The sequence below is a fragment of the Condylura cristata genome, unplaced genomic scaffold, assembly GCF_000260355.1.
Source record: "Condylura cristata isolate star-nosed mole 26May11 unplaced genomic scaffold, ConCri1.0 scaffold00004, whole genome shotgun sequence".
NCBI classification, from domain to species: Eukaryota; Metazoa; Chordata; class Mammalia; order Eulipotyphla; family Talpidae; genus Condylura; species Condylura cristata.
The window spans coordinates 34,425,792-34,453,502 of NW_004567105.1; positions in this window are offsets into that span (position 1 = coordinate 34,425,792).

Here is a 27,711-nt window from a genome sequence, read left to right on the forward strand (position 1 = left end):
ACTGCTGAGGGGAGCAGCGGGTGGGTCAGGAGAGGTCTGCCTCGCCATGTGGATCTCCTCCCGGGGAAGGCGGGGATGGAACTCATGCAGAAGCGGCTTAAGCTTCTCAGTGCTGTGCTTTAACCCACTGCACCACCAGGGAGGGTCCCACCCCGGGAAGGCCCCCCCACATTTTTTATCCCATTCTCCTCTCCATCCTCGTAAAATGTCTCTGGTATATAGTTGTTCATTATTATTTCTCTCCCCACCCCCCTTTTATACTCCTGCTACGAGTGAAACCATCGTGTATTTTTCTTTTTCTTTCTGACTTATGTTACTAAGCATGGTCCCTTCCAGCTCCATCCATGTTGCTGCAAAAGGCATCAGTTTATCTCTTTTGATGGCTCAGTAATAGTCCATTGTGTATATGTACCACGTTTTTTTTTTTTTTTAAGATTTATTTGTTTATGCATACAGAACTTGGGTACAGGCCAGAGGTGCAGGAGTGGTGAGAGGATTCACCAGAGACAGAGTGGGGAGCAGAACAGGAAGATCAACGAGTACACTGCTGAGGGGAGCAGTGGTCGGGTCAGGAGGGGTCTGCGGTGCCAGGTGGGTCACCTCTGGGGCTGGGGATCGAACTCATGCTGAAGTGGCTTTAACTTCTTAGTGCTGTGCTTTAATCCGCTGTGCCACCAGGGAGGCCCCCCCTTTTTTTTTTTTAAAGATATATTTATTTATGCTTATAGAGCTGGGTACAGGCCAGAGGTGTGGTTGGTAAGAGGGGTTCACCAGAGATGGAATGGGAAGCAGAACAGGCAGATGTACTAAAATACACTGCTGGGGGGAGCAGTGGGTGGATCAGGAGAGATGTGCCACACCATGTGGGTCACCTCCATGGCCAGGAATAGATCTCGTGCTGCTTTAGAGAGCTTTATAATGTTAAAATTTAACCTGTTGTGCCACCAGGGAGGGCCCACAGGTGTCTTTTTGTGTCTTTTGTTTTTGTGTCTTTTGGGTAGATACTTGGGTCATAGGGAAGCTCCATGTTTAGCAGTTTGAGGAACCTCCAAACAGTTTTCCATAATGGTTGTACTAGTTTACACTACCACCAGCAGTGCAGGAGAGTCCCTTTTTCTCCACATCCTCCACATCCCTGCTAGTTGTTTTAAGATGTGCTGTTCTCACTGGGGTGAGGTGGTATATTATTGTGGGGTATCTCTGTATTTTTGATTTGTATTTCCCTGATGGTAAGTGATGATGAACATTTTTTTCCATGTGATTTCTGGCCTTCTGTATATCTTCTTTGGATAAAAAGAATATTTAGGTTTTTCTGCCATTTTTTTGACATTATTGAACTGTGGATATAGGGTAACATGGATTTTCCTTTGAAAATGGCCTTCCAAATGCATGTCTCAGAATCCAGAGTCATTTAACAAATGGCCAGTAGATGGCACCATGAGCATCTGATATCAGATGCAAGGTTGAGAATATTTATCTTTTCAAAGCTCTTCTCAAAATATTAAGCAAAACTTTGAAATGCAACCGTATTTGGACAAGCAGGTTTATTTTATTTTAGTGCTTTGTTATTAAAAACATACATATGTGAGTGTATATACTTTACTATCAAACCCTAGAGTTATGGAAAGTATCCTTGATGGTTAGGATGGGCTGTAAACTTTTACAGTATTAATTGCAGGGAGATTTTTCAATTTCGTATTTAAGTTAAATTTTTCTTAATATGAGGTTTAGTGGTTATGTGTCATACAATTGCTCAGTAAAACTCAGGAGAATATTTTTCATGATCTAAATATCCCCATGAAAAAAAACTCACTTATATAAGAAGAAGCCAGAATGCAGCATAATACATGGTGTACATCTATAGATATCCTTTTTTTTAAAAAAAAAAAAAAAAAAAAAAATTTTTTATTCCAAATAATGGGGATAAACATGCAAACACAGCTCTTGATCAAAATTAATAAATACATGAAAATGGTTTCTTATAGTGCTGCCACCCCCATCTCAGACTCTATTCCCAAACTTAGAGACTTCAGAGTAGGAAATGACTCTTAAAATTCACTGTAGATACAACATTTGGAAGAGAAGCTATTCCTTGACTGAACTTGCCATTGCATGGGGGTGGCTATCTCTATGGATTTGCCCTTGCTGGGTAAACAATCAAATAAGACAGTCAAATAAGACAAAGTGCAAGGTGGACTGGAGCATCAAAGACTCAAGTTGCATGTCAGTCTATATTTGGAGCAGAAGCAAAAATAACAAGCCAGTTATTTAGAGGTATTTATGAGAAACACTGAAGTTCCATTGGCAACTGAAAGCAGAGAAGCCACAGGAACATTCAAGACTAAAAGTGCACACAGTGTGGGACTTGAGCTTTTGAACAGAGTTACAAGATTGGCTTCCTGGGATGAACAGCACTTGCCTGTCATTTTGTTCCAATGGAAGCTATAGGATCTTCCTTCAGGGATATCTCTTTGCCCTTGCTAAAGGCACTTTTTTGGGGGGCAGTATCTGACAGACTCAATGATCTCTCTTTTTTTTTTTTTTTTAAAGATTTATTTATTTATGATTACAGAACTGGGGTACAGACCAGAGGTACAGTGGGTGAGAGGATCCACCAGAACAGAGTAGGGAACAGAACAGACAGATCTACTGAAATACACTGCTGAGGGGAGCAGCAGGTGGGTCAGAAGAGGTCTGCCACACCATGTGGGTCACCTCCCTGGCCAGGGATTGATCTCATGCTGCTGTGGCTTCTGAGAGCTTCATAGTGAGGTGCTTTAACTCGTTGTGCCACCAAGGAGAGCCCTCTTTTTTTTTTTTTAATAATAGTTTATTTTTACATCATTTTGTGCCTTTTTCCATCTCAGTTGTAATCCCTGTGGACTTCCCATCACCAAATCATCCATGTGCCATCACCATAGTCCTGTGTACTCCCCCCCATTTTTGATCCTCATCCCCCACTCCACCTTTGTAAATGTCTCGAGTATATAATTATTCATTAAATGATTTCTTTCTCTCTCTCTTTTAAGATTTATTTATTTATGTTTACAGAACTGGGGTACAGTCGAGAGGTATGGTGGGTGAGTGGATTCACCAGAACAGAGTAGGGAACAGAACAGACAGATCTACTGAAATACACTGCTGAGGGGAGCAGCAGGCGGGTCAGAAGAGGTTTGCCATGCCATGTGGGTCACCTCTTTGTCCGGGGATTGAGCTCATGCTGTAGTGGCTTTGGAGAGCTTCATAATGCTGTGCTTTAACTCATTGCACCAACAGGGAGAGCTCTAAATGATCTCTTTTTAATCACAAATGTTGAGTTCAATCATTACTCATTCAGAGTTTATTTAATTTCTAGCTCTGATGCAGAGTTATGGCTTGCAAAAAATAAAATAATCATCTAAGGTAATCTGGTAAGGAGGAGTCCCGGGGACATCCAGAGGGGTGGGTTTCTGTGGAAATTTCAATCGTTTGAAGTTGTAAGTTGGTTTGGGAAAATCCGCCTGGAAGACAGGTAGCAACTGCAGAAGAGAAATCTGAGGCAATAGTACACATACCTTTGGCCTGATATTAGTAGTGATGGCGGCCTCAACTGCCACCCAGAGGGCTAATCTATCAGGAAAAGTGTTTTTGCATGTGGCATTTGGAAGCAGTTTCAAATGTAGTCAGCTTTCAAAGTCTTTTCCCACCCGTCCTGAGGCAGGCACAAAGCTAGCCTTAGTGCACAAAGATTGTTCATAGTAAAAGGGAGGCCAAGAGCAAACCATGTTGACTTCAGTTGAGTTTGAAATATGAGGAGAAAGAAATATTAAAATTTACCAGTCTGTGGGAAATGGGGTTTTATTTTCAGTCGTCCAAGTAGATATTTCAAACAGTAAACCATAAAAAGTAATATGAAGACTATTGAGCTATTGCTTGAAGCATAGAAAATGGGACCGGGTCATTGTACTAGCAAATAGTTCATCATGGGAGTAATATTGCTTTAGTGTCCACAGGAGTGTTTAAGACTTTTAAGAGGAGAAATCACAGAGAAAATATACCTGATTGCATCTAAATGGCAAGAACAAGTTAAATCTGATTTTTCTACTCAACACAAGGGAACTAGAAATGTTGGAATATCTGAGAGTATATTCTTTTCACCTAACAAAGAAAGCTCTCTACACAGTGCTAGTTGGTATCAGATCTGTTTTTGTTGTTAGTGCTCTAAACTGTACTGATTTTTATCAAGTTGCTTAATTTCTCTGGGCCCTAGTTTGATAATCTTATCTTCCTCAAAGAATATATGGAAACAAGTCAGTAGTAAGTCTAAAAGTGCTACTAATTGTTTTCACAAATGTTTATTGAATGCCTAGTACTCAATTCTAAACATAGCTACCCAGTTAATTTTTTTTTCATAATTATTTGTGCTGTAGATAGTGGTTTAGGATTTTTTCATGGAGGAAAGCTGTTTTCCCTAAAGATGCAGTAAATCAATGCTCATGAGCTAATTTGCAAAGTTCTCTGAAGATAAAATTTATTCTCCTCTTAAAAAAAAAAAAGGATCACAGGGAAGGAAAGGATTATAATGATCATTTAAAGAGAATGAAAGGAAGACATATATTTTTGGATTTCCTTTGTATGCTTTCACTCTAAATCTTGTTATCTGTTATTCCAGTTGGTAATTGCAATGTCTTCTATGCTGGACATTACATTTTGTATACCTTTGAGGCTTTGAAAATCTATCTTCCTCCAGATTATATTATTTCATTCAACCAGGAGCCAAGAACTTTACCAACCTGGGGACATTTTAACCTATATTTAAAGCTCAAATTTTCCTATAACAACCAAGATGATGCTAGCCATAAATTCATTTGACTGTCTTATGCTGATCTGAAGTAAGAGATTTTATCAGAGTCTGCCTTTGGCTGGCACTAGGCCCTAGGTTCCAGATTACTTTCACCCTCTGGATATTTTGAAACCACTTGAAGCACATCTTAATTTCTTCGACATTAGCAAATGCTCTCAGGGAAAAGCAGCATTGAATCGAGCTTGCTTCTCTGGTGTCTTGTCTTCAGCCAGATTTTGGTCCAGTAATACTTCATTATTATCTTAGCTCTTAGATGTTTTCAAAGCTACTTCTACTTTTTATTGTATTTATTTATTTATGCATACAGAACTGGGGTACAGGCCAGAAGTGCTGGGGTGGTGAGGGATTCACCAGAGACAGAGTGGGGAGCAGAACAGGCAGACAGATGAAGTACACTGCTGAGGGGAGCAGTGGGCCAGACAGGAGATGTCTGCTGTGCCATGTGGGTCACCTCCGGGCTCCGGCGGTCTAACTTGCGCTGAAGCAGCTAGGCTCACTTGCAGTGCTGCGTCCTAACCCGTTGTGTCACCGGGGAGGACTGATACTTCTACCTTGAAAATTTGTCTAAATGAATTGACAACGTTTGGAGTGTTGTCAATGCTCTGGTATATAAATAATGGGGTTTTGAAAGTGGGTATGAAAAAAATGGGCAAGAATATGAGGTCAATTCAGAAAATAGTATCTATAAAATTAAAACTAAACACAAATGAAGAACAGTGTGTCATTATAGAAGGAAGAATTAAACTTGATTTTTCTTCTGCTGTTACTCAGTATTTGGAATTTTAGGTACTGTTTTTTTCAAATACAATTTTGAAGCACATTTCAAAAAAAATCTAAATGTATATTTTTAAGTTCAAGATATTACTGTGTAATAACCATCCACAGCCCATTTTGCTTGTAACTCTTGCATGGTCTGTGTGTTGACAAGGGTACAGGTAGAATTCAGGTCTGCGCACACTTCTAATCCTAAACACCCAAGCTAGAGCAATAGCAGTTATCTGGGCCATGGGTTTTTTCCCCATGAATGAAGTCAGAGGCTTCCGGTGGGTATCAGTGATGGCATTTAAGACCTAAGCTAGAAATCAGTGCCCATTACTTTAGCGCCCATTTCACAGACTTTCTATCTGTACCCAATAGGGTGGGATGGTGAGGGAATTGAAAAATAGTCTGATCCACTATAAATAGGTGTTCCGATTAACAAGCATGGTAGAAGTTAATAATGATTACAAATTAGCAAGTATTTGGTGATATGAAACCACACTTTCAAGTACTGAAGTCAATAACTTTGTTTCTTTAAGCTTTTTTTTTTAAGATTTATTTTAAGTTATTTATGCATACAAGAGCTGGGGTACATGCTAGAAGTGTGGGTTTGCGGGGTGGTGCAATGAGAGGATTCACCAGACAGAGTGTGGAGCAGAACAGGCAGAGTGACTGAAGTACACTGCTGAGGAGAGCAGCAGGCAGGACAGGAGAGGTCTGCTGGGCCATGTGGGCCAGCTCTCTGGCCTGTTGGTGGAACTCAAGCCTTCCTGGCAGGCAATAGCTGAGATTTAACCCCTTGGGCCACCACAGAGGCCCTCTGTAAGTTTTTTTAAAGCCTTACATGCTGATGGTTAGTGTCCATTTAGAGCTTTTCCATAGTTACTCCTTCTTCTAACACATACTCAAAATGACTGATCATTTAATAATGTTTTCCAAATATGCCATATCCTGACAGATGTGAAAATAGTAAATATGATCTTGAATATATTGAAATTAAGAACAATTGTAATTTAATTCATGTTGAAATTAAGAACAATTGTAATTTAATTCTTTCAATTCAATTTGATTTCAATTGTACACTTTAACATACAAGAACTCTTTTGATTCTCTGAGTATTTTTTAAAAATAGATTCCTTTTCTTTTGTCTTGAATGTTTTATCTTTCTTAACATATCAATGACATTATTTTTCTATTACTAGTTATTTCCTTTATATTGTTACCTTTTCTTTGATTGAATTTTTATCTTTCACATTAGAGGATTTCTTCAAATTCCTAGGGATCCATGTTGTCTGCTGAAACTTAATATTCGAACTTAAAAAACTGATTGGAACATTTTGCATGTGGGAAAGCCTTGGAATAGGTGGATCATTTATTGAGGATTTTCCTCGTAAGTGAACACATCAACTGGAGAAGACTTCTAATCTCCAGCCTGAATATCAGGGCTCTGGAAGCTCCATGGGAGAAGGTTGGGGATCTCAACTTAAACAATGTCACTTCTTGCTTAATCCTGTTGTTCTGAACATTGTTATTGTTAGAGTATAGGGAAGTATTCTTCCCCCCTCTGTTTTCTTCTGAGACTGGGTGAACAAACAGATTAATTTCAGAAGAAGAATAGAAGAAGATTAAATGTAATGACATACGTATGGAGAACTTACATGGTTGCTAATTCTAAAGCAAATAGGAGAAGCCAGGAGTTTATATCCTGTGTTAAGGGGTCTGTGCCTCAGTGAGGGTGTCCCCTATGCTGAGGGGGGGATGACTAAATATGACAAAACATTACCTCTGGATGTCTGTTTTGCCTTATGATCTATCTCTTCAATAAAAAGGTTGTTTCTGGATATATTCCTAACTATGAATGTTCATTCTTTAAGTCATGGTAACAGTTTCTCCTGAGGTCCCTGGAGCTTGAGTCAACCCAATTCAGTCTATGGACTCAAGTACAAATATTGGCAAAGGTCTCCTCTGCTCTGGATATCGAAAACCTTTCTGGTCCTTTTTTTGGGGTGACCTATATAGCAGCAAAGTCTTTGTCCTCAGTTGAAGTTGAACCCAGTGTCCTTCAATCTGGAGATACTCCGGTTCACTCTCTGTAGCAATTGAGCTGCCTGTCTTTCACCGGGGTGGGGAGGAAAGAGGGCAGGTGTGGATTGCATGCAGAGTGCTAGCCGGATTTGGTGAGGAGTTAATCACTTATCAGGTCAACGCCCAACATATCCTTTTGTTTTTAGTTCCATCTTTACTCCTATTAGTAGATTTTGTATCACTAATATTTGAGCCTTTTATGGGCCTCCAGTGTATGTAACTCAGGTTGTTTGTCAGCATCCTTGTTTATTGAGGGTTTAGCTTTAAATCTGCCAAATGCATTTGTTTGTGTTTCAGCTGTCTAGCATCCAAAATTTTAATTTTTTTTAAAGATTTATTTATTTATTTTTTTTTATGCATACAAGAACTGGTGTATAGGCCAGAGTATGTGTGTGTTGGGGTGGTGAGAGGATTCACCAGAGACAGTGGGGAGCAGAACTGACTGAAATCCACTGCTGAGGAGAGCAGCAGGCAAGGCAGGAGAGGTCTGCTGCATCATGTGGGTCAGCTCCCTGGCCCGGTATCAAACTTCATGCTGCAGCGTCTGGCAATAGCTTGATAGCGTTGTGTCTTTAACCCTTGTACCACTAGAGAGGCCCCCATTTTTTATTTTCCCCCTCTTTCTCTTTGCATTTTTTTTAAAGATTTATTTATTTATTCATACAGAACTGGGGTACAGGCCAGAGGCACAGCTGCAGTGAGAGGATTCACCAGAGACAGAGTGAGAGCAGGACAGGCTGATCAATGAAGTACACTGCTGAGGGGAGCAATGGGAGGGTCAGGAGAGGTCTGCCGTGCCATCTGGGTCACCTCCGGGGTGGGATCGAACTCATGCTGAAGTGGCTTTAGCCTCTTAGTGCTGTGCTTTAACTTGCTTTGCCACCAGGGAGGGCTATCTGTTTACATTTAAAAGGCCAGTTTTTTTTTTTAAAGATTTATTTATTTATGCATACAGAATTGAGGTACAGGCCAGAGGTGCAGGGGTGGTGAGAGGATTCACCAGAGACAGAGTGAGAGCAGGACAGGCAGATCAATGAAGTACACTGCTGAGGGGAGCAGTGGGAGGGTCAGGAGAGGTCTGTGGAGCCATGTGGGTTACCTCCGGGGCGGGATTGAACTCATGCTGAAGTGGCTTCAGCTTCTTAGTGCTGTGCTTTAATCCACTGCACCACCAGGGAGGGCCTAAAAGGCCAATTTTATTAGGAAAGGTAGAGGGGAAGAGAAAGGGGAACCTGCATAGATACTGATGGGCAGAGGGATGATACTGCTGCTTTACAAAGGGAAAAGTTTTGTGAAAAGAAGTGCCTTTGACTGCAATCGGGCAGGAGAGCTGCCTCAAACTTTTTCTTTATTGCCATTTTAGTTGAGGTTTGAGAAAGAGAAGAGGCTTTTGACATCTTTAAACAGGAACCAACTTTGTTTTTCTAGATAAAGTTAAGTCTGCTTTAACCTGTAACCATTTGATTGGCCATGAACTTGTTCTCAGTCATATAGGAGGTTTTATTCATGCTATTTCATCTAACAGGAATTCTGTTTTTTAAAAATATTTATTTATGCATTTAAGAGCTGGGGTGTAGGCCAGAGGTGTGGAGGTGGTGGGGAGAGTATTCACCGTAGACAGGGAGGAGCAGAAAAAGTGGGTTGATTGATATGTACTGCTGAGGGGAGTAGTGGACAAGACAGGAGAGGTCTGTTGCGCCATGTGGGTCAGCTCCCTGGCCTTGGATTGAACTCATGCTGCAGTGGCTTAGGACAGCTTCATAGTGCTGAGAATTAACCCCTTACGTCACTGGGGAGGCCCAGGAATTCTGGCTTTAAATAATAACAAAAAGTGGGAAGAGTCAGCAGTCAGGGAGTGCTCCAAAATTACAGTGCTCCTCACACTGTGCAGTGCAGTTGTGTTATATTAGTCTTTGCCCTGTCTTTTCAGTGTGTTGCACAAACCAAACCAAGTTAAAAGGGCCTCTCCTTTCTTTTGGGATGTAGACAGCATGGAATACTGGCAGCTGTCTTGTCATCATGACATTGATCACATTTTCTGTTAGGAAGAAAGGAACACAGGAGGATGAGAAAGATGATGAAGAAAGGTAGAGCAGAGGCTTGAGGTTAGAATGTCATCACAAGCTTGCAATGGTCATAACCATTTCTTTTTTTTTTTTTTAAAGATTTATTTGTGCATACAGAACTGGGGTACAGGCCAGAGGCTCAGGGGCAGTGAGAGGATTCACCAGAGACAGAGTGGGGAGCAGAACAGGCAGATGGACAAAGCACACTGCTGAGGGGAGCAGCGCGTGGGTCAGAAGAAATCTGATGCGACACCATGTGGTCACCTCTGGGGCAGGCGGGAATCGAACTCATGCGAAAGTGGCCTTAGTTTGTCAGTGCTGTGCTTTAACCCACTGCGCCACCAGGGAGGGTCATAACAGACCATTTCTAAAGTGGATTGAAGATTAAACTGTAGCTAAGGCATTTAGCATCAAAAGGCCAACATGATATCTTTAAAGCTTATCCTTTTTATAAAGTCCTCTTGTAAGTGACCCAGCACTGTGATTGCATATTGAGCAAATGCTTGTTTTGAGGAGTGTGGGTGATTTCCAAATATTTACTATTAGACAACTTATTGCAATATACATCTGTGTGTATATATAGCTTTCCCCTCCAAAATTGCTTCCTTGGTTACACTTCCTAGGTAGTATTATTGGTACAAAAATTTAAAGAACATAAAGAGGATTTAAAACATGGGATTTGGAATTAAATATGTCTGGATTCAAATTCCAACTCTGTTATTTAGTATGTGAACTGAGACAGGTCACCCAGGCTTTTTGAATTTTCATTTCTTACCTGTAAAATGGAGATGAAGATATCTATTGTCTTAGGGTTACTGAGGGAATCAGATGGGATAATTCACATACTAATTCACTGACAAAGTAAACACTTCCAAAGTTATAGTTCATGTTGAGGTTATTGTCCTATGACAATAGTGTCATATTGTTTCCTAGAAAATCTAATCTATATAGAATCTACACAGAAATTTGCCCAGTTTTATTACATTTGTAATAAAAATCACATTTGCAAAGCTATTAATCTAAAGGCATTATTTTGGAACTCTTTCTTGGCACCAGAGATTACCAGGTTGCTAATATTTTTTATTCTTTTGGAATTCTCCAAATGATTAATCAAATACGATTCTTTGAAGAGCATCCGTTCAAAAACCTTGCAACTTAGCCAGCCTTATATAGACAATATAACAACTGTAGCCCACTTCAATCCAACCTCATCAAAAGCAAAACAGACATATCCATATTGCAAACACAGAGGGGAAGAGAACGCAGGACTGGGATAAAGTCACTTCTTCAGTGGTTAAATCAAATCTATTGAAAGTGATTTCTCATCTGGAGTACATTCCGTTGTAGCACTTACTCAAGACATTTCGAAAAATTCAGTTTCTATTTCTCTGGGGGAAATTCTTTAGCTTTTCTCTAGGGAAAAGTTAGTGTTATCCTTTTGCACTAGGAATTTTGTATTTTTTTATATGGGGTGACTGGCTACTACTTGCAATCTAGATCCTTAAATAACATTAGCTCAAATATCTTAGAAGACATTTTAAAGCATTCAACATATTTTAAAGCTGACATTTATTAAATATTTGCCTCAACTCAAACATAAGTCATCTTTCTCCCTCTCCCTCAAGACCCAAGTAAAATTTCATGAAAGACATAGTTTTTAGAGCTTTTCATTCACTTCATTCTTCCCCTCACAAAGATATGGAGCTGTGGAGTGTTTAAAATGGGTTTTAGAGACAGTTCAGATTGGGCTCTGCAGAACAGCTGTAGTGTGATCTGGAGGAATTTCTAGCCCTTGGTTTTCCCCATTTGTGAAATGAGGCTGAACCACTTACCTCAGGGACTGGGCAGCCACAGCAAACGTCATTTATGAAACACTTGCACAAATGAGCACTATACAGATTTGACTATTAACTAATATTCACATTGTCATATAATATAAAATGCAATAGACTCTCCTATCTACTGCAAAGACTCCAAAAATAAAACACAGGAAAAAAATGTGAAGTTCTGAAAACTTGCAGGATTTCTCAACGCTGACAGTAAGATCAAACACCTACCTTCAAGCGAGACTGGATGCAGGTCATAACAATATTGTTTCAGAGAAACTGTATTATCATTTACTTATTTTGTTGTATAATTGCGACATGTTGTGGTCACTAGTCCGAAGGTTTTTATGCTAACTCTGATGTAAAAGAGTGCTGGACTGTCTGCTGTCAGACCACATTTTTACCACCCCCCATATGTTTTTGCCTCACATTTTCCAGAATCTCCTCCATTTGCTCTGGGAGTTGAGTCTAACAATGCAAGGCCCCTGGGTGAGACCAGGAAGGGAGAAGAGAAGGAAAGGCCAATACTCTTTGGAGGTAGTTTCAGGGAAGTATGTGGTAGATGATGCATGAGTAGTTCATAGCTGTTCCCTGGAATCACTTACTTTGGTCCCATAAATAGTTTATGTGGTTGTTGGTGGTTGGTGGCTTATTGAAAGTCATGTGTATTAGGGCAGGTTGAGATGATCTGGAGGGCTCTGGGAGAGCTCTTGAGACCCATTATATCATACCTCAGACTGAGATTATCTGAGACCTCAACTCATGTCTTCCCTGACCTTGGTTTTCCAGACCTGTTAATAGGTATGCAAACCTTTGTTGCTTTTTCTTCTTCTTCTTCTTCTTCTTTTTTTTTTTTTGCACCCTTCTTGTTTGGAATTCATAGAATGATTTCTGTTTAGCCTCACCAACCCCTGACAGAAAGGGACAATAGGCTATTGAGCACTAACATTGGGGTCAAAAGACCTTTTATTTTTTATTTTACTTTTTGTTTTTCATCCTTTACCCTAACTGATCAAAGTTTGTCTGTTCTTAAAAAAATCATATATCAAGTGATTCTTAGCATTTCCCAGGAGACCTTTCATATAAGGCCTTTCATCTATGACCTCAGACAAAGAAGAGGGTGTTGCTGCCACACTGTTTCACATGTGCTCGGCTGCCCTCTGATTTCAGTGAGGTATTGGGCAATTCCATGCGGGCTTCACTTATTTTATTTTTTCAGAAGATCTTTTCATATTGTAGCCATCACATATCAGCCCACATTGACATAAATCTTTCTTTTAAAGCAAGTTTTGATTTTCCATTTTGGGGATGTATCATAAGTCAACCAATCAATCCCCTGTTGAAAGATGTTCAGTTTCCCATTTCTGCTTTTTCTCTGTTATAACACCAGTGAACATCTTTGTTCTTGTGTGAGCATATGTACAGAAAAAGTCCTAGATGTGAAATGTGTCCCAAAATAGTTGTAGCAGTTCCAACAAGTGTTGATTTTCATGGTTGCCTTTGTGAAGCCATATGTTTGACTGGGCAAATATATTAAATAATCTGAATTTCATTTTTTCTATCAGAAACCCTTTGACCCTATTTATAGCCAAGGCAGTAATAGTAATAGTGAGATGACAAACACTGAAATCCACTTTCTGCCTAAAATACCAGGTTAGAAATATTATGAAAATATTTTCCATACTTTACATTTAAAAGACATGTTATTATTGAAGGGTAGTTGACTGGGCTTTCAATAAAATTTATCAGATGAGATACTATTACTCTATGTCAGTTATAAAAATAGAGGTCTTTGGGTGGGAACTTACTTTAGGCCTCTCTGTTATGTCAGGACTATGTGGGAGATAGTATTTATGTTTTTGAGGCTATATATATATATTTGTAGTAAGAAATACTTGGAGCATCATTATCAAATTCAGAAGTTTTGTGTATTTTTTTTCTTGCAACCATGACATTGGTTGATATGTCAACGTTGACATGTAGTTTCCATAAAAGTTTGTACCACTTTCCCTTTTTTATGAGAAGACAAACTAAGGTTTTGCCTTATTAGGTGGAAACACATACCTTAATGATAAGGTTATATTTCTTAATTAGGGAGATAAGGGCCCCTAAACTTTTATGTTAGATCTCAATTATGAAGCTAAATCACAAGTTTGATAGTTTCTTATTCATAATTACACTCAAAAAGTATTTGTTAAAAGAACTAATGTATTAGAGTATGTTGCAATGTATCTTCTAGTGAAAAGCTATTCACACCATCTTGAAGATATCAGAAAATATTCGTGCATTCCTTGTCATTGTTCTTGTGTTCTCAGGTAGAGAAGAAAGATCGTTTCCCAAGATCAATTGCAGGAAAACAGAATTTCTGTATTTAACTTACTCCTCAAAAATGCAGAAGATACACTAGCTGTTTTTTGAATGGAATGTTTTTGCATCTTCATTTTCAATCAATTAAATGAGAAAAGAACGTTAGTCTAGTATGGTGAGAGGGGATTGAATGGGTTCTCTTCTGCCTTTTCCTCATTATTAGGTCTGATTTATGAATCATTTTGGGGAATAGTTTGGCAGTGAGGAGATGGGGAGAGATGAGAATTGAAAGTAATGGCTCTTTGATGATAAGCCATGTAAGAGCACTCATATGGTCCAAGGTGTGAGTTATTCCTAAAATGGGATTACAACTGTACTTTTAACATGGATATCCAGGATTGATGGGAAATCAACACAGAAAAAAAAATGTGCTGTAACTGAAAAAAAAAAAGAAAGAAAAAGAAAAAACTGGCTCAGGAGTCAGGTATCTCTCACTTTCAAACTTTGTAAGTTGTGTAGCTTCAGGCAAATAAATTTTCTTATCTTTATAATAAAGCATTGGAAGAGACCGAAATGAGATAAAACAATTTACTATAGGTAAGTCCTAACTCTCCTTTTCCTTTTATTAGTACTGATTATTTTTGCATATTCAAGAACCCCAGGTAAGAAATGAATATTTATTTACTGGTCCCTCTTGCATTCAATTTATGGTAGTAGAACAATAAAACGTAGGTTCAATAAATCAGTCCTTTAGACGATAAAAGTTGTCTTGTATGTAATCTGTCCCTACACATTTACTCCTTATAGTGGGGTTAGGATAACTTCCCTTTCAGCTTTAGTGCTTCTCACCTGTAATGTGAAGGTGCTGGCATAGGGACACTGGCCAGCTCACTCTGACCCTCTGAGAGGAAACTTACAGCCCGTTAAGTTTGAGCACTGGTACAGGACAGACCACTCCTCGAATGTTCATGTGCTAAGAATCTTCACTTAGGTACAGCACAATTTGGTGAAACCTCAAAACCACTTCTCCATGATAATCTTTCCTGAATCTTCCTGTTTGATGAGAGTTTTCCTTTCTTGAACTTGACTGTTTTTTGAAAATAATTTATTGTGAGTTTAGTGTAGGATGGTGGAATGAATTTCATCTGGTATTTAGCCTTGGTGAATGAGTAAGAGTTGCACTAATGGCCAGAGCTGTTGGAGAAAGATCATCTAGACTAGGACTGAAGAGTAAGGGCTTCCCGATGTCTCTCAATAACCTCTTCCCACTGTGAACAGAAAACAACAGACCTATTCTGTGAGGCTACAATGAATGCTTGATTTTCAAAATTTCAGTCTGTCTCTTTCTCCTTCTCCTCTTCCTTCTTTCCTTTCTTTTTGGTGAAACATTCCCATTCCTTTAAGAAAGTCCTTCATTTGATAATCATTTCTGGACCCTTCAGCATTCGGGGACCTCTGAAGACACTGTATTCAGATGAAGCATGCTGCGTTTACACACAGATCCAGAACTGAAAACACTCCCCCAAGCATGCTATTACAAGTTGAGGGGGCGCTGGAGCTCTGATTCCACCTCCCGCTGAACTTGTAAAGCGGTCTCACAGCGCACTGACCATGACTCTTAGGGGCCAATGAAATGGTGGCCATTCTTGCCCCCTTGCGTACTCTGAGCTTATTTATTGACTTTTTTTCCACGGTTGTATTTACTTAAGACTATTTTTATTATGGTAACACTGATTTATAATGTTATGTCGGCTTCAGGTGGCCGTGAGCACTTTCTTTTTTAAAGGTTTGCACATTTTTTTTTTTTTTAACCGTGAGCACTTTTAAAGGGAAGTTCGTCACCTGCTTGCACAAGTCCTGATTGCTTGAGCATCACTAGCCTCTATGAGGACCAGTGTGGAATCACAGGCGGGCGACGTGGCCAGTGACCCGCCCTGCCCGACAGCGCTGTGGGCAGGGGGGCTGAGACTATCGGATTCAATTGAAACTGCAGGGGGAATTTTAGGGAGGCAGAATGTAATTACTTTAGTTGGACTCGGGCCAGGATTCCGGAGTTAACACAACTGCTCTTAGAAAGTCTGCCATAAGATCTCTGGTGACCACAAATGGTTAGGTCTGTGGTTTTAGGTTTCATCCAAAAGGTAAACAGCTCGGTGCAGCTCAGCGGCCCCAACACCACGCAGGCCATCGATTCACACGGACCCGAGAGGAGAGGCCACCTACTGAACGAGAAACACCATTTCCTGAAGTACCTACTTGTTCCTGGGAGGTCTCTCATCCTCGCACCAAAGCAGACCAGCCCTTACTTAGCTAGTAAGAACTGACAGGCTCACAGCACAAAGTGGTATGGCTGCCAGACTAAATTATGTGCTTGTCATTTTTCCTTGTGTTGTCCAAGATTCCAGCAACAAAACAGTAGGGAACTCCCCATACACATTTTTGCTCAAAACACATTCGTTTGTCCTCTCTGTATAAAGTTCTTGGATCCCACAGTCCAAGTTAAACACAACTGGAATTTCCCTATAAGTCAAAAACAATATTAATTCTGAGCCCACATATTTTTCTTCTTGTAGGGTATGTACACATTTAAACACAGCACATGTCGCAGACAATCTGCAAATGGTAAAAAGCTCTGGAGGAAAAAAAAAAACAGGAAAAATTCAAGGGAACATGTTTTTTTTTTGTCCTTAATTATTATTTTTTAAATTTTATTTATAAGTTCATTTTTACATCATTTTGTACATTTTTCCCCCATCTCAATTGTAATCCCTGTGGGTTTCCCATCACCAAATCACCCATGCACCATCACCATAATCCCATGCACTTCCCTCCCCCCTCCCCTTTTTGATCCCATCCCCACTCCACCCCCACAAAATGTCTCTGGTATATGGCTGTTCATTATTCTTGTTATTTTCTCGCCTGGTCCATTATACTCCTGCTATGAGTGAAACCATTGGGTATTTTTCTTTCTCTTTCTGGCTTATGTGGCTAAGCATGATCTTTTCCAGCTCCATCCAAGTTGCTGCAAAAGACATGTGTTTCTCTTTTTTGGTTGCTGAGTAATATTCCATTGTATATATGTACCACATCTTTTTAATCCAGTCATCTACTTTTGGGCATTTGGGCTGCTTCCATGTTTTTCCAATTGTAAATAAAGCAGCAATAAACATGGGGGTGCAAGTATCTTTTTCAATCAGTGTTTTTGTGTCTTTTGCGTAGATACCTAGGAGTGGGATTGCAGGGCCCTAGGGAAGCTCCATGTTTAGCAGTTTGAGGAACCTCCAAACAGTTTTCCATAGTGGTTGTACTAGTTTGCATTCCCACCAGCAGTGCAGGAGAGTTAAGGGAACATGTTTTTAACAAGAGAGCAGAGGCAATCTGGTGGGGTGTCTGACCCGGCAGTGAGAATTTTCCTCTGTGGTCTGTTGAAAGAAGAGCAGAGGCTGGCATGATGCCTCGCTCTGATGGTCGGAGGTTTGTGCACCACACAAATCTTCAATGAGAGCTGCTTCTCGGTGGGAAGCAGAGAGAGTCTTGTAGAGTATTGGTGCGCAGGCAGCTGAACTCTGGATCCCTGACTTGGCTGTTCGGGGAGACACTGAAGTCCCTGTTTATCTGAAGTCTTAAGATTACCATAGTCATCTTTTTCAAATTAAAATGGCAATGTAAAGTTTTGTAAATGTTAGTTCTTCTAATTGACAGTGGCTTGTATAATTAAAATAAAATCGCTAATATTTTCTCTGTTTTCTTTTTTATCACTGAAAGTTCATTTTTCACTAACTCAGACAAGGTCTTCATTTTTATGAAGACCCACGCTGACCCCTAAAAATCGGATTTTTTTTTTCAGTTAATGTTTGTGCCCATCTGGTTTGAATTTAGCATTCTTATGAGTCATTTCACTGTGATAGGAACACTCTACTATAGAAAACTTCTGTTAATATTTTAACATTTTAAATCAAACACTGCGTAGAGCATTACCTAAGCCTCCTTGCAATTACAGAAAACTGTGTCCTCTATTTGTTCATGGTTTCTGCCTTCACATTTATTTTCTTTAAATTGAACCTAGTACACGGTAAATAGGTGCATACCCTACATGTGTGCTCAAATACTTTACCATCTTGGGTCAACAGTTCCCTGTGCAACTTACGAGCCTTTTGGAGGCCCGGTGTGCCTGAGGAAGGATGAATAGTTCTATAGGAAGCCGTGAGGAAGGATGAATAGTTCTATAGGAAGTCGGACGCTCTTTGCTTCTCATGTCTGACACTTAACCCATTTAAAAGAGCTCGATTTATTTTCCGATCAACATTGACTTTATAACTTACATTTTTACTACCCAAATTTCCTGATTTTGATGCTTGAACTCATTTTCCTTTTACTGCTGGGCAACATTTCTCAAGGTAGTCTTTAAGGCGAAACGAAGGAGGAAAAAAATGTCAGGAATCTCTTTAAGAAAATAGGGCAGTGTCTCCTCTACCTTCTTAAGCAAATGGATGGTTCCCAGGGAGGCTTGATTTGGTTGTGTACTTAGTCAGTAAATTGAATCTGCACATGGGTGGACATAATTTAACTTAAAAAAATAAAAAGAGGACTTTGAAGTATTATTTGTCTATATTAAAAGTGAAGTAAGCATGCCTTAACAAGCCAAGGCATTTTGTAATTTATTTGCTATATTTAAAATATTTCATCTTAATTTTGGAAGAAAAAAAAATAGCCGTGGTTTAAATCAAGTGCTTCAGTAAGGAGCAGGCCCTGTTTAAGGTAAGTACGAGTTCCACACTTTAACCAAGATACAAATGAACTCCCGCTCTGAATGAATAATAGGGCTTCCCTCCCCTGGCCCCCCACTAGGGTTTCTTGAGTTTATTTCCTAATCTGCAGGAATAAAGCTTAACCAAACAAAGCACTTTACCTGGGCTCTGAGCACCAATTCCTTAAGATAACTTTATTCTAATTCTCATTACATTTTAGTTCACTGATGGCGCTTGGAGAGGTTTAAATCAAAATAGGAAAAATAATAACCACAGAAGTGGGGCCCAGTTTCTTAGTCTTTATTCAGGCAAAACATGTGTTGGAGGCTATGAAAGCTTTGCAAAATCCAAATCTGGGGATTTTAGCAGCCACATGCCATCACTGCAGACCCCAGGCTCTGGGCATGACGAATACATTTGTACTTCCCATTAGCCATATTGTTGTGACTGAATAAAAAATGTAGTCTTTTTCACACAATTTAATTAGAAGTACCAGATGTGGTGTTGTATGACTGATGTCAAAATACGACACTTTTATGTAAACACTTTAACTTAATCAATCAAGTAAATAGCTTTCACTATTTTAAAGTATTTCAAGTCTGCTTGGTACAAATACATTATTTTTGTGTTATGCTAAATAGATCATGGCCAGCTGCAGCATTATTAAGAGATTAGGGGAATAAAGTTAGATTTTACTATATTATTTTTCAAGGGCCGGCCTTTACAATTTCCTCCTCTGGGAAAGACGAAAAGAAGACAGGGTTAGAAAATCCTTTAATTTTGTGGTGCTGAAAAAAGTTCTCCTTGGGAAAAAAAAAGCTCTTTCTCCACCCCCCTCCACTTCCCATCACATATTCTTATTAAATGTATCTTTGCATTCCCCAGCGCTTCTGGGGAAAATGGTTTTTCTCTGGTTCCCTGTACAGTAAACAGCCCATTGCGGAAACACTGTGCCTTCACCAGCATATTAAGTGACCTAGGAGCTTGATACTCCCGGGAGTGCAGCCTGGGAACTGAACATTCAAAAGCCAAGTCATTATTTCTAAGTACTTCCCTTATCCTGCTAGTCTGGACCCTTTGTCAAGTTCAAATGGCCCTGTGTCACTGGGGTTGATCTAACTATCAGTAAAACTCATGCTACTGCCCAGAGGTGTCCCTCTTTGAAGAGCAAAAGTCTGGCTAAATGATAGAAACTAAGTGATGTGAAGAGCTCAAGGTCTCAACTTCAAAATGAGAGCTTGGCACTGAAATTTGTGTGGATCTGTGTGTTATGTTCACAGGGAAGGTGACAGAAAAGGTACTCAGTGGAAAACACTTCAGTCTAAGAGGACACAATGTGAGTGGACATCAGAGTGAAGGAACACAGAATGTGCATTTCTTGTCCACCCATTTCTCATTCAGTTCCACTTCCACTTGTCCTCTCTTTTCTTCCTTTCTTTCATTTAAAAAAAAAAAGATTTATTAATTTATACATACAAGAACTGGGTAGAGGCCAGAGGTGTGAGGGGTGAGAAGATTCACCAGAGGCAGAGTGGGGAGCAGGACAGGCAGGTTTATTGAAACTCTCTGCTGAGGGGAGCAGCAGCGAGACAGGAGAGGTCTGCTGTGCCATGTACGTCAGCTCCCTGGCTGGGGATGGGAACTCTTGCTGCAGCAGCTGAGGCTGCTGTGCTTTAACCTGTTGTGCCGCCAGGGAGGGCTTTTTTCTCCCTTTCACAGGATATTTGTGATAAAGAGAAGAATCATTTTGGAGAATGTTTGGGAGAGGTACTGTGGAAATGTAGAAGTTGGTGTATATCAGGTTAATATATTAGAATATTCTACAACTCCTCACCTTGGTATTTGCTTGGCTTAATTCTTCCAGGTTGTGTCCAAAACACAAAGATCCCTCCAGCTGGCAACATAGCAGCGTGACTCTCTCTCTTAGGGAAGGTAAGAAACAGAAAATGAACTAAGACCCTCCAAACTTTTACTTTCCTGCTTTGAGAGCTATTGACAGAGTGGAAATCTTTCTGCCAAGTGAGTTTGGTCTATAGGTTATATATGTATTTTCCTTTCGGGACCATTTATTTATTTGTTCTAGTCAAAACACTCTGGTTTGGTTAGAACAATGAGATTGCTTTAAAACTCAAGCTAAGGATAAGCTTAAATTGTTCATAGTTTGTTCAGAATCCACTTAGAGAAGTCTGTCAAAAACTGTGAGTGATTCTGAGTAGTGAGTTGGGCAAGATTAAATACTGGCATGGCTTCTTGAGAAAGGTTAGAGATTGTTGAAAAAACCTTTGCATTCTGGGAGGTGCTTACTATTTTGTGCTAAAGTGAGACAGAGAGATCTCTAAGCAATCAAAGTTAGGAATATGCCAAGTAACATGTGATTCAGCTGTATGCACTTATAACAAAAATTTAATCACTCTTAGATGCCTGAGATACTACCCACACCTTGTGAGAACACTCTAGCATCAGAAGACTGCTTCAACCTTTCCTGAGACCCTGAATAATGGACACTCTGCCTCTCCCCCTTTTGAACCTCTCGCCACCCTGGGCCTCCTACCATGTTTCCTGCACCTTATCGAGTCCGACTCACTTTACTGATCCTACTTGGGTTGCAGGCATTACCTGGAGAAAACAATAAGTGAGGGGACTGAATGAACTTGCAAAGATGAGGTATGGGCTTTGTCCTTCAAATGGATTGATTTTCTGGACCACACACTGTGAATGCAATCAGTTGGTGGGTCTGCTTTTTATGCCACTTAAGCTGGGTGACCTGGTTGCTATGTGCTTTGAAAAGCTACAGAAATCAGGTTGGCATGTAGATAATTTTGCTGAGAGAATCCCAAAGTGCAACAAGTCCTGAAAGGATTTGTTTTCTCTTTTCTGCCCCCTTTTCTCTCCTTAGTCTTTTTTTTTCTTTTTCTTTTCAAGACATCTCTGTTTACGTTGGCAGATGCATAAATCTGAGTTAAAGGTGGGTGGAGGCATTCAGAGAAGGAAGTGTGTGGGGGAAGAAAATGGAAATGTGGTGGGGCCAGCTGCTACCCTGGTTTGCTTTGCTGGAAGACCTGAATAGGCATCAGATGAATGTTTTGGAAGAAGTTCCTCTGGAAGATTCTCACTCTTGCTGGATTCTCTGTGGTGGAAGACGGGGCAAGCAGAGCCACAGAAGCAACTGGATCTTCTTGGTAGACTCTTGAGCACCTAGAGGTTATTCCTAGAGCAAACAGTTCCAAAAAATTTTTGCACCATGGCCAATGGTGTGACTGTTTATGGTCTGAATACTTTTTGTGGTCTGTCTTGCTGTGTGCTATTTTCTATCTCTCAGCTTATAAACCAGTTTCTTTGTCTTATTTTAAGATTTGTTTTATTCATTTATGCATACAACAGCTGGGGTGTAGGCCAGAGACTTGGGGAAGGGGGAAGAGTGAGAGGATTCACCAGAGACAGAGTGGGGCGCAGAATAGGTGGACTGACTGAAATCCACTGCTGAGGGGAGCAGCTGGTGAGACAGGAGAGGTCTGCTGTGCCATGTGGGTCACCTCTCGGGGCGGATATAGAACTCACACTGAAGCAACCATGGCTCGGCTTTGTTTTGCAGTGCAGGGCTCCAACCCGCTGCATCACCAGGGAGGGTCCCCTAATTATTGTTAGGGTCCGAGAACTCAATTACCGCGAAAGACAGAGCGTCACACAAGAATGCAATTTGCAAAGTAGAGTTTATTGGGCTGGCTGGCCAGGGTCAAGCCGTTCCCTGCCGGACACACAGGACTGAGAGTTCAGGCAAGACCCCGACCAAAGGAAAGTCAGGGAATATATAGGCCTTATTGGCCATTAAATACGTCATAGCCCGCGCAAATTCAACTTAGCAAATGGATTCAAAGATTAACAGACGTCACAGCCTGGGTCACAGTTCAACCACCCAAGGACAGGTTTCCAAGAATAGATGATCCATCTCCCAGTGCCTCCAGTCCAATCAGCCTGGGCCACACCATTCCCATTCTCCAATCAATTTAAATGTACATTGTCCCTCTTCAACCTATCCTGCATTCCAGGGGTGTGTGTGTGGGGGTGGGGGTGGGGGAGTGCTTGCCTGGGCTTGTTTTGCTCAGGCCTGTGTTACTTCCTCCATTCCTTCAATTATTTAATAATTAAAACAAATCATTAAAACGAATGGGTACATGCTCTACCCATACTTCATGGGCTTTATACATGCTGCCATGTGTGTTCATTCTGTCTGGAATATTATTGCCTATAATCTCCACCCACAATTCTTTTCCCAACCCAAGACAACTTCTGCTTATTTCCCATTCAGGTCTCAGCTTAAATATTGTGTCAGTGAAATCTTCCTTGATTCTTTCTTTGACACCTCCAGGCTGGGTAAGGTCAACTGCTGCGTCCCTTTCTTAAGACACATCTCTCTTTGACAGCATGGATCTCAATAATGATTTTATTATCGGAGCCATTCCTTATTTACCACGAGACTTCCCTGCTGGGCTATTACATCCTGAGAGCAGGACTGTATCTGGTTTACCACCATGTCCCTGGAGCCCCACAAGTGAAATATAAATAGCTGTGGAATGAATAAATGAATGAGTGAATGAACAAAAGCATGCGGGGGTTACTACTCCAGGCAGCTGCTGAAAGGGAGTTGCTAACTTCTATCCCAGCCCAATAAACTGTTAGCTCCAAACAAAACAGCAGTAATAGTAATAGTCATTCAGAACAGCTAAAAGCCAGTTGGTGCAGGTTCTTGGGAGCTGCAATTAGAAAAAGAGAAAGAGGAGGAAGTGTTTGAGGATCACTGAATCTCTGCTGTGTGCCTTGAGGCTTCTTCCCTTTCTATTAAGCCATCCTATTCATTTTCAAAATTCCTGCTTTTTTATGGGGGGGGAGGGGAGGAGGGAGGTGTGTCCTTACTTTGTAGTGGGGAAATAAGGTACATAGTGAATCTGTGCGTTGGGATACTGGACTCCTACTTTGAAGTACACTCATTTCATACATTCCTTCCAATACACCTTGAATATCGATTCTGTAAGTCGCAGTTGCCATTGGATAACACTGAGCAAACTACTTAATCCTCCCTGTGCCTCGGATTCCCTACAGGCAAAACAGGGTTCTTTGGTTTGAATGAGGTAAGACTTACAGTAAAGCTTCTAGCACAGTGACTGGCACACACTAAGCTTTCATTGATGGTAATCATTATTATTTTTCTCTGTCAGGAACCGTGTTAAAGTCTAGCCATGTAAAGGTTGAAAGTGGTGACCTTTGCTGAGGATCTGTGAATGATTGCCACAGCAGATGTTGAGAGAGTCCGTCCTTGCGTACCACCAGCAACGTTCAGAAAATGACCGTCCGTGGGAGTTTCTCATCACACTCACTCTGCGTGATGGCTCCCAGCTTTTCAAACATTTTGGCAGAGCTACAGCGTGCTCACAATGCCCCACCCCCAGCGGCGTTTGTTTTTCCTCTTCTACGGTAAGAGCGCCTGGACTCCCCTCCTCCATACCCTTGGGGTCTTCGAGTGGCAGGACAGATGGTGTGTTGGCCATTTGCTGTCGTGCTCGGATTATATTGAGCTTTGGTGCTGCTGGATACATGGTTGAAAGTTTAGAGAAAATTGTTCACAATCTGTGAAGCATGTGAATTATATTCCTGTGACATTTAAAAAATTCTTGGCCGAGGGAGAAGTGTTGAGTGAAAGGTAATAATCCGCCGTTACCTTCCCCTTCATTTGACTGCTGTAATAGCTGTTGGAAAGGCCTTTGAGAAATCTGTTGAATTAGACTCGTCACTGCACTTCCCATTCATTAGACAGCCGTATTCCTCTCTACCATTTCCCACTGGCGGTGTGTGATTAAAAAATATTTTTTATGCAGACATGCCATTGATGTTCAGTCCCCAGAGGTTCACTTCTTAACACAGTGTGTTCTAAGTGAAATTGAGAACAAGTTTTGGCCATTACTTTTATAGGTGAAAATGTTTCACAAGTGACTTCTGTTTCTTTAACTATGTATTCAATCTGTGGGAGCTTGGAGTTTGTTTAGGGCAAAGCTTGGGTGATAATACCAAGTCTCTACCGGTATCCCCTTGAGGCTTTCACCCAGATGTAGCGGAAAACAAAACCCTAAAACTGCATGAATTAAAACCACGAATGCATTTTTATATGATTTCTAATGTTTCTGAAACAATGTTCACAACGTAATTTGTTAATTTGTCTCTCATCCATCTTGAGTTTTCTCATTAGTAGCTTCGCGCTGACTGTATTTATGAATGAGGATAATAGAATTTATTAAGTCTTACGCATTGTTCAAAGAATTTTACATGGATTGTCTTTCTGGACACTTTACAACAAACTTATGGTAGGCCAGGATTCCTTACCTATAAGCTAGGAAACAGAGATGGAGAGAGCTAAAACAAGTTATCCAAGATCACAACTAGTAAGGAGGGGAGCTGGGATTCCAAGCAAGCAGTCTGGGTCTGGAGTGGCACCAGCCTCCACTGCCTTTCAAAGGCTGCACAATTCAACGTTAATAGCAGGGAGGGCTGAGGGAGCTTAAACTCAAGTGCAAGTTATTGGAGAATCATGCAAGGTGACCTGTGACCTCTAGGTCCCAGTGTCAGAGAACAATCTGCTCATATGGCCTTCCCTAGAAGCCATTCATTGCTTTGTTGCTCCTTTAAAGACCAATCTTTATGAAAAGTGTGTTAACAGAATACAATAATGAAAAGGTTTCAGTGCTGACTCTGTCAGGGGAAAAGTCCTTAGTTGCAGCTAAAACATAGATCTCTGACACGCTTACAAATATGGACTCTGTAAAGGAAACAAGACAGATGTGTGCATCTTTCTCCTTTTCCTGGGTATTATTTCCAAGTATTATATGACTTAAATTTTGTTTCTCATATTAAAAAGCCTCTAAAAGGAAACATAAGAACAAACGTGACTTCAATGATAAATCCACCTAGACTGAGCTTAGTCTCAGCCAATTCTATCATTTTCATGTTTGCTTGTTTTAATTAAGTCAATTTCTTATGCTCCCACTTGATCCAGTGGGATGATGCGTTACACATAGACTGAGTTTACTGACTTCATCCCTGTTCTCAGAAATCTCAGCACTTCTCACGTTTTGTTGGAAGCTGCTAAGTTCTAGTCGAAGGATGAGGTACACTTTGAACAGTAAGGGTGAAGAGTTTACCAGGCCCTCTTAAACGTTCATGCCTTTTATGCCTTCCTGAACAGAGTTCTGGGGATAGAGCAATGTGGTCTTGGCTATTAAAGATAGTGGGCCAGGAACACCTGGTGACAATAAATACTGGCTCCTTCTTTAAATCTTCTCTGTGGTCTTAAAATGAATCTACAAATTTTAAAATTTGTCATTTCCAGGATTATGATAATCCTCAGTAATGAGACATTTTCACAAGTCCCACATTATAAATCTGATGTTTGCTTATTTAAAAGGCCAGAGCCAAAGAAGATTGAATTTTGCTAACTATACAGCTTCCTGGATTCAATTCGTACCAACGCCAGATAGACTTAAAAATCAAGAATATTTATAAGATAACGAATTATAAAGTCACTAAAGCAAATGAATTCATTGAATGTTATTTTAACAAATTGTACACCTACCACACAGAAAGAAGTTAGGAAAATTCCTCCCATGTAGAAATAAATTCGGACAAGCCTAAATATCTGTGGGCTTTTGTGAGTATAAATCTTCAAATAATAAAGTCTGAAATAATAAAGTATATTGGGATGTTTCTAATTATAAGTTATCCATACTTATTTTAGAAAAGTTGAGGGGAAAAGAGAAGAAAACAAATCCTTCTTCAATCTTATTCATGCCTGAAATCTTGACATTCAAGGAAAAAGCAATGGTGTATTCTATTGAATGACTATGTTTTGAACCTAAAAGATACTTACATATATAATACAAACAAGAAATATTTGGCAGTAACAACAAATATAATGGTTTATTAGCATATTTCCTAATGGTAAGGTTACTTTATTTAAGATACACTTTTCTTATTCTTTTTCTAAGTTACTTTTTCCATTATGAAAGTAACCTTTAATTATGAAAAACCTGGCAGATGCTGAAAACCATCATTCACCATCTCTATGTTTTCTCCAGATAAGCACTGATATCAGTATATTTTCATTTAGTCTCAAAGCTTTCCTTTTTCTCACTTTGGCAGGTGCTTCTTGGAAATGAATTGGTTACAGACTTCTCTGAAAGGCAGGCAAAGTTGACCATGTCAGGTCATCGACCGAGGCCAGGGATGTGGACATATGTAGGAGTCGAGTTTCTAACAACTGTGTTCTCTGGGCAGGGATTTGTAATCAGGGCATCTACAGAAGGAACTGAAAACGATCTGTTCCCTAAAAGCAAATCCAACTGTACTGGGGGCCAGATGGTCTGTCTAACCATAGCTCAGAGGTGCTGCCAGTATCTGTGGTAGAGAGAGGCTGAGCCTTGTCCTTAATTCAGTTGTGGCCCACCTCAGCAAGGATTCAGTCTTCTGTGACTTTGTGAAAATAGCCAAGCCCGGCCCTCCTTGGTGGTGCAGCGGGTTTAAAGCACAACACTAAGAAGCCTAAGCCACTTCTGAATGAGTTCGATTCCTGCCTGTCCCGGAGGGTTCACATGGTGAGGCAGACCTCTCCTGACCCGCCCGCTGCTCCCCTCAGCAGTGTACTTCGTCGATCTGCCTGTTCTGCTTCCCACTCTGTCTCTGGTGAATCCTCTCACCCTCCGCATCTCTGTCCTGTACCCCAGTTCTGTATGAATAAATAAATAAATCTTAAAAAAAAAAAAAGAACCAAGCCAGTCCAATAGAATTGAACGCATAGTAGGCCCTATGTTCATGCTTCTTGAGCTCAGTTAAAGAAAACTAAACTTAAAATCTAGACTGCAGTCTCACTTAAGAGTATCAAATGGTTTTCATAGGAGACCTATGGTTGAACTTAGTTAAGGGATACATCATTGGAGCAAAAGTGGACATAATTTACTGTGTACTGAATGAGGTGATGATGATGATGATGACGACAATGGAAAAGGAAGAAAATGTGAAAGCAAGGAAGAATTATT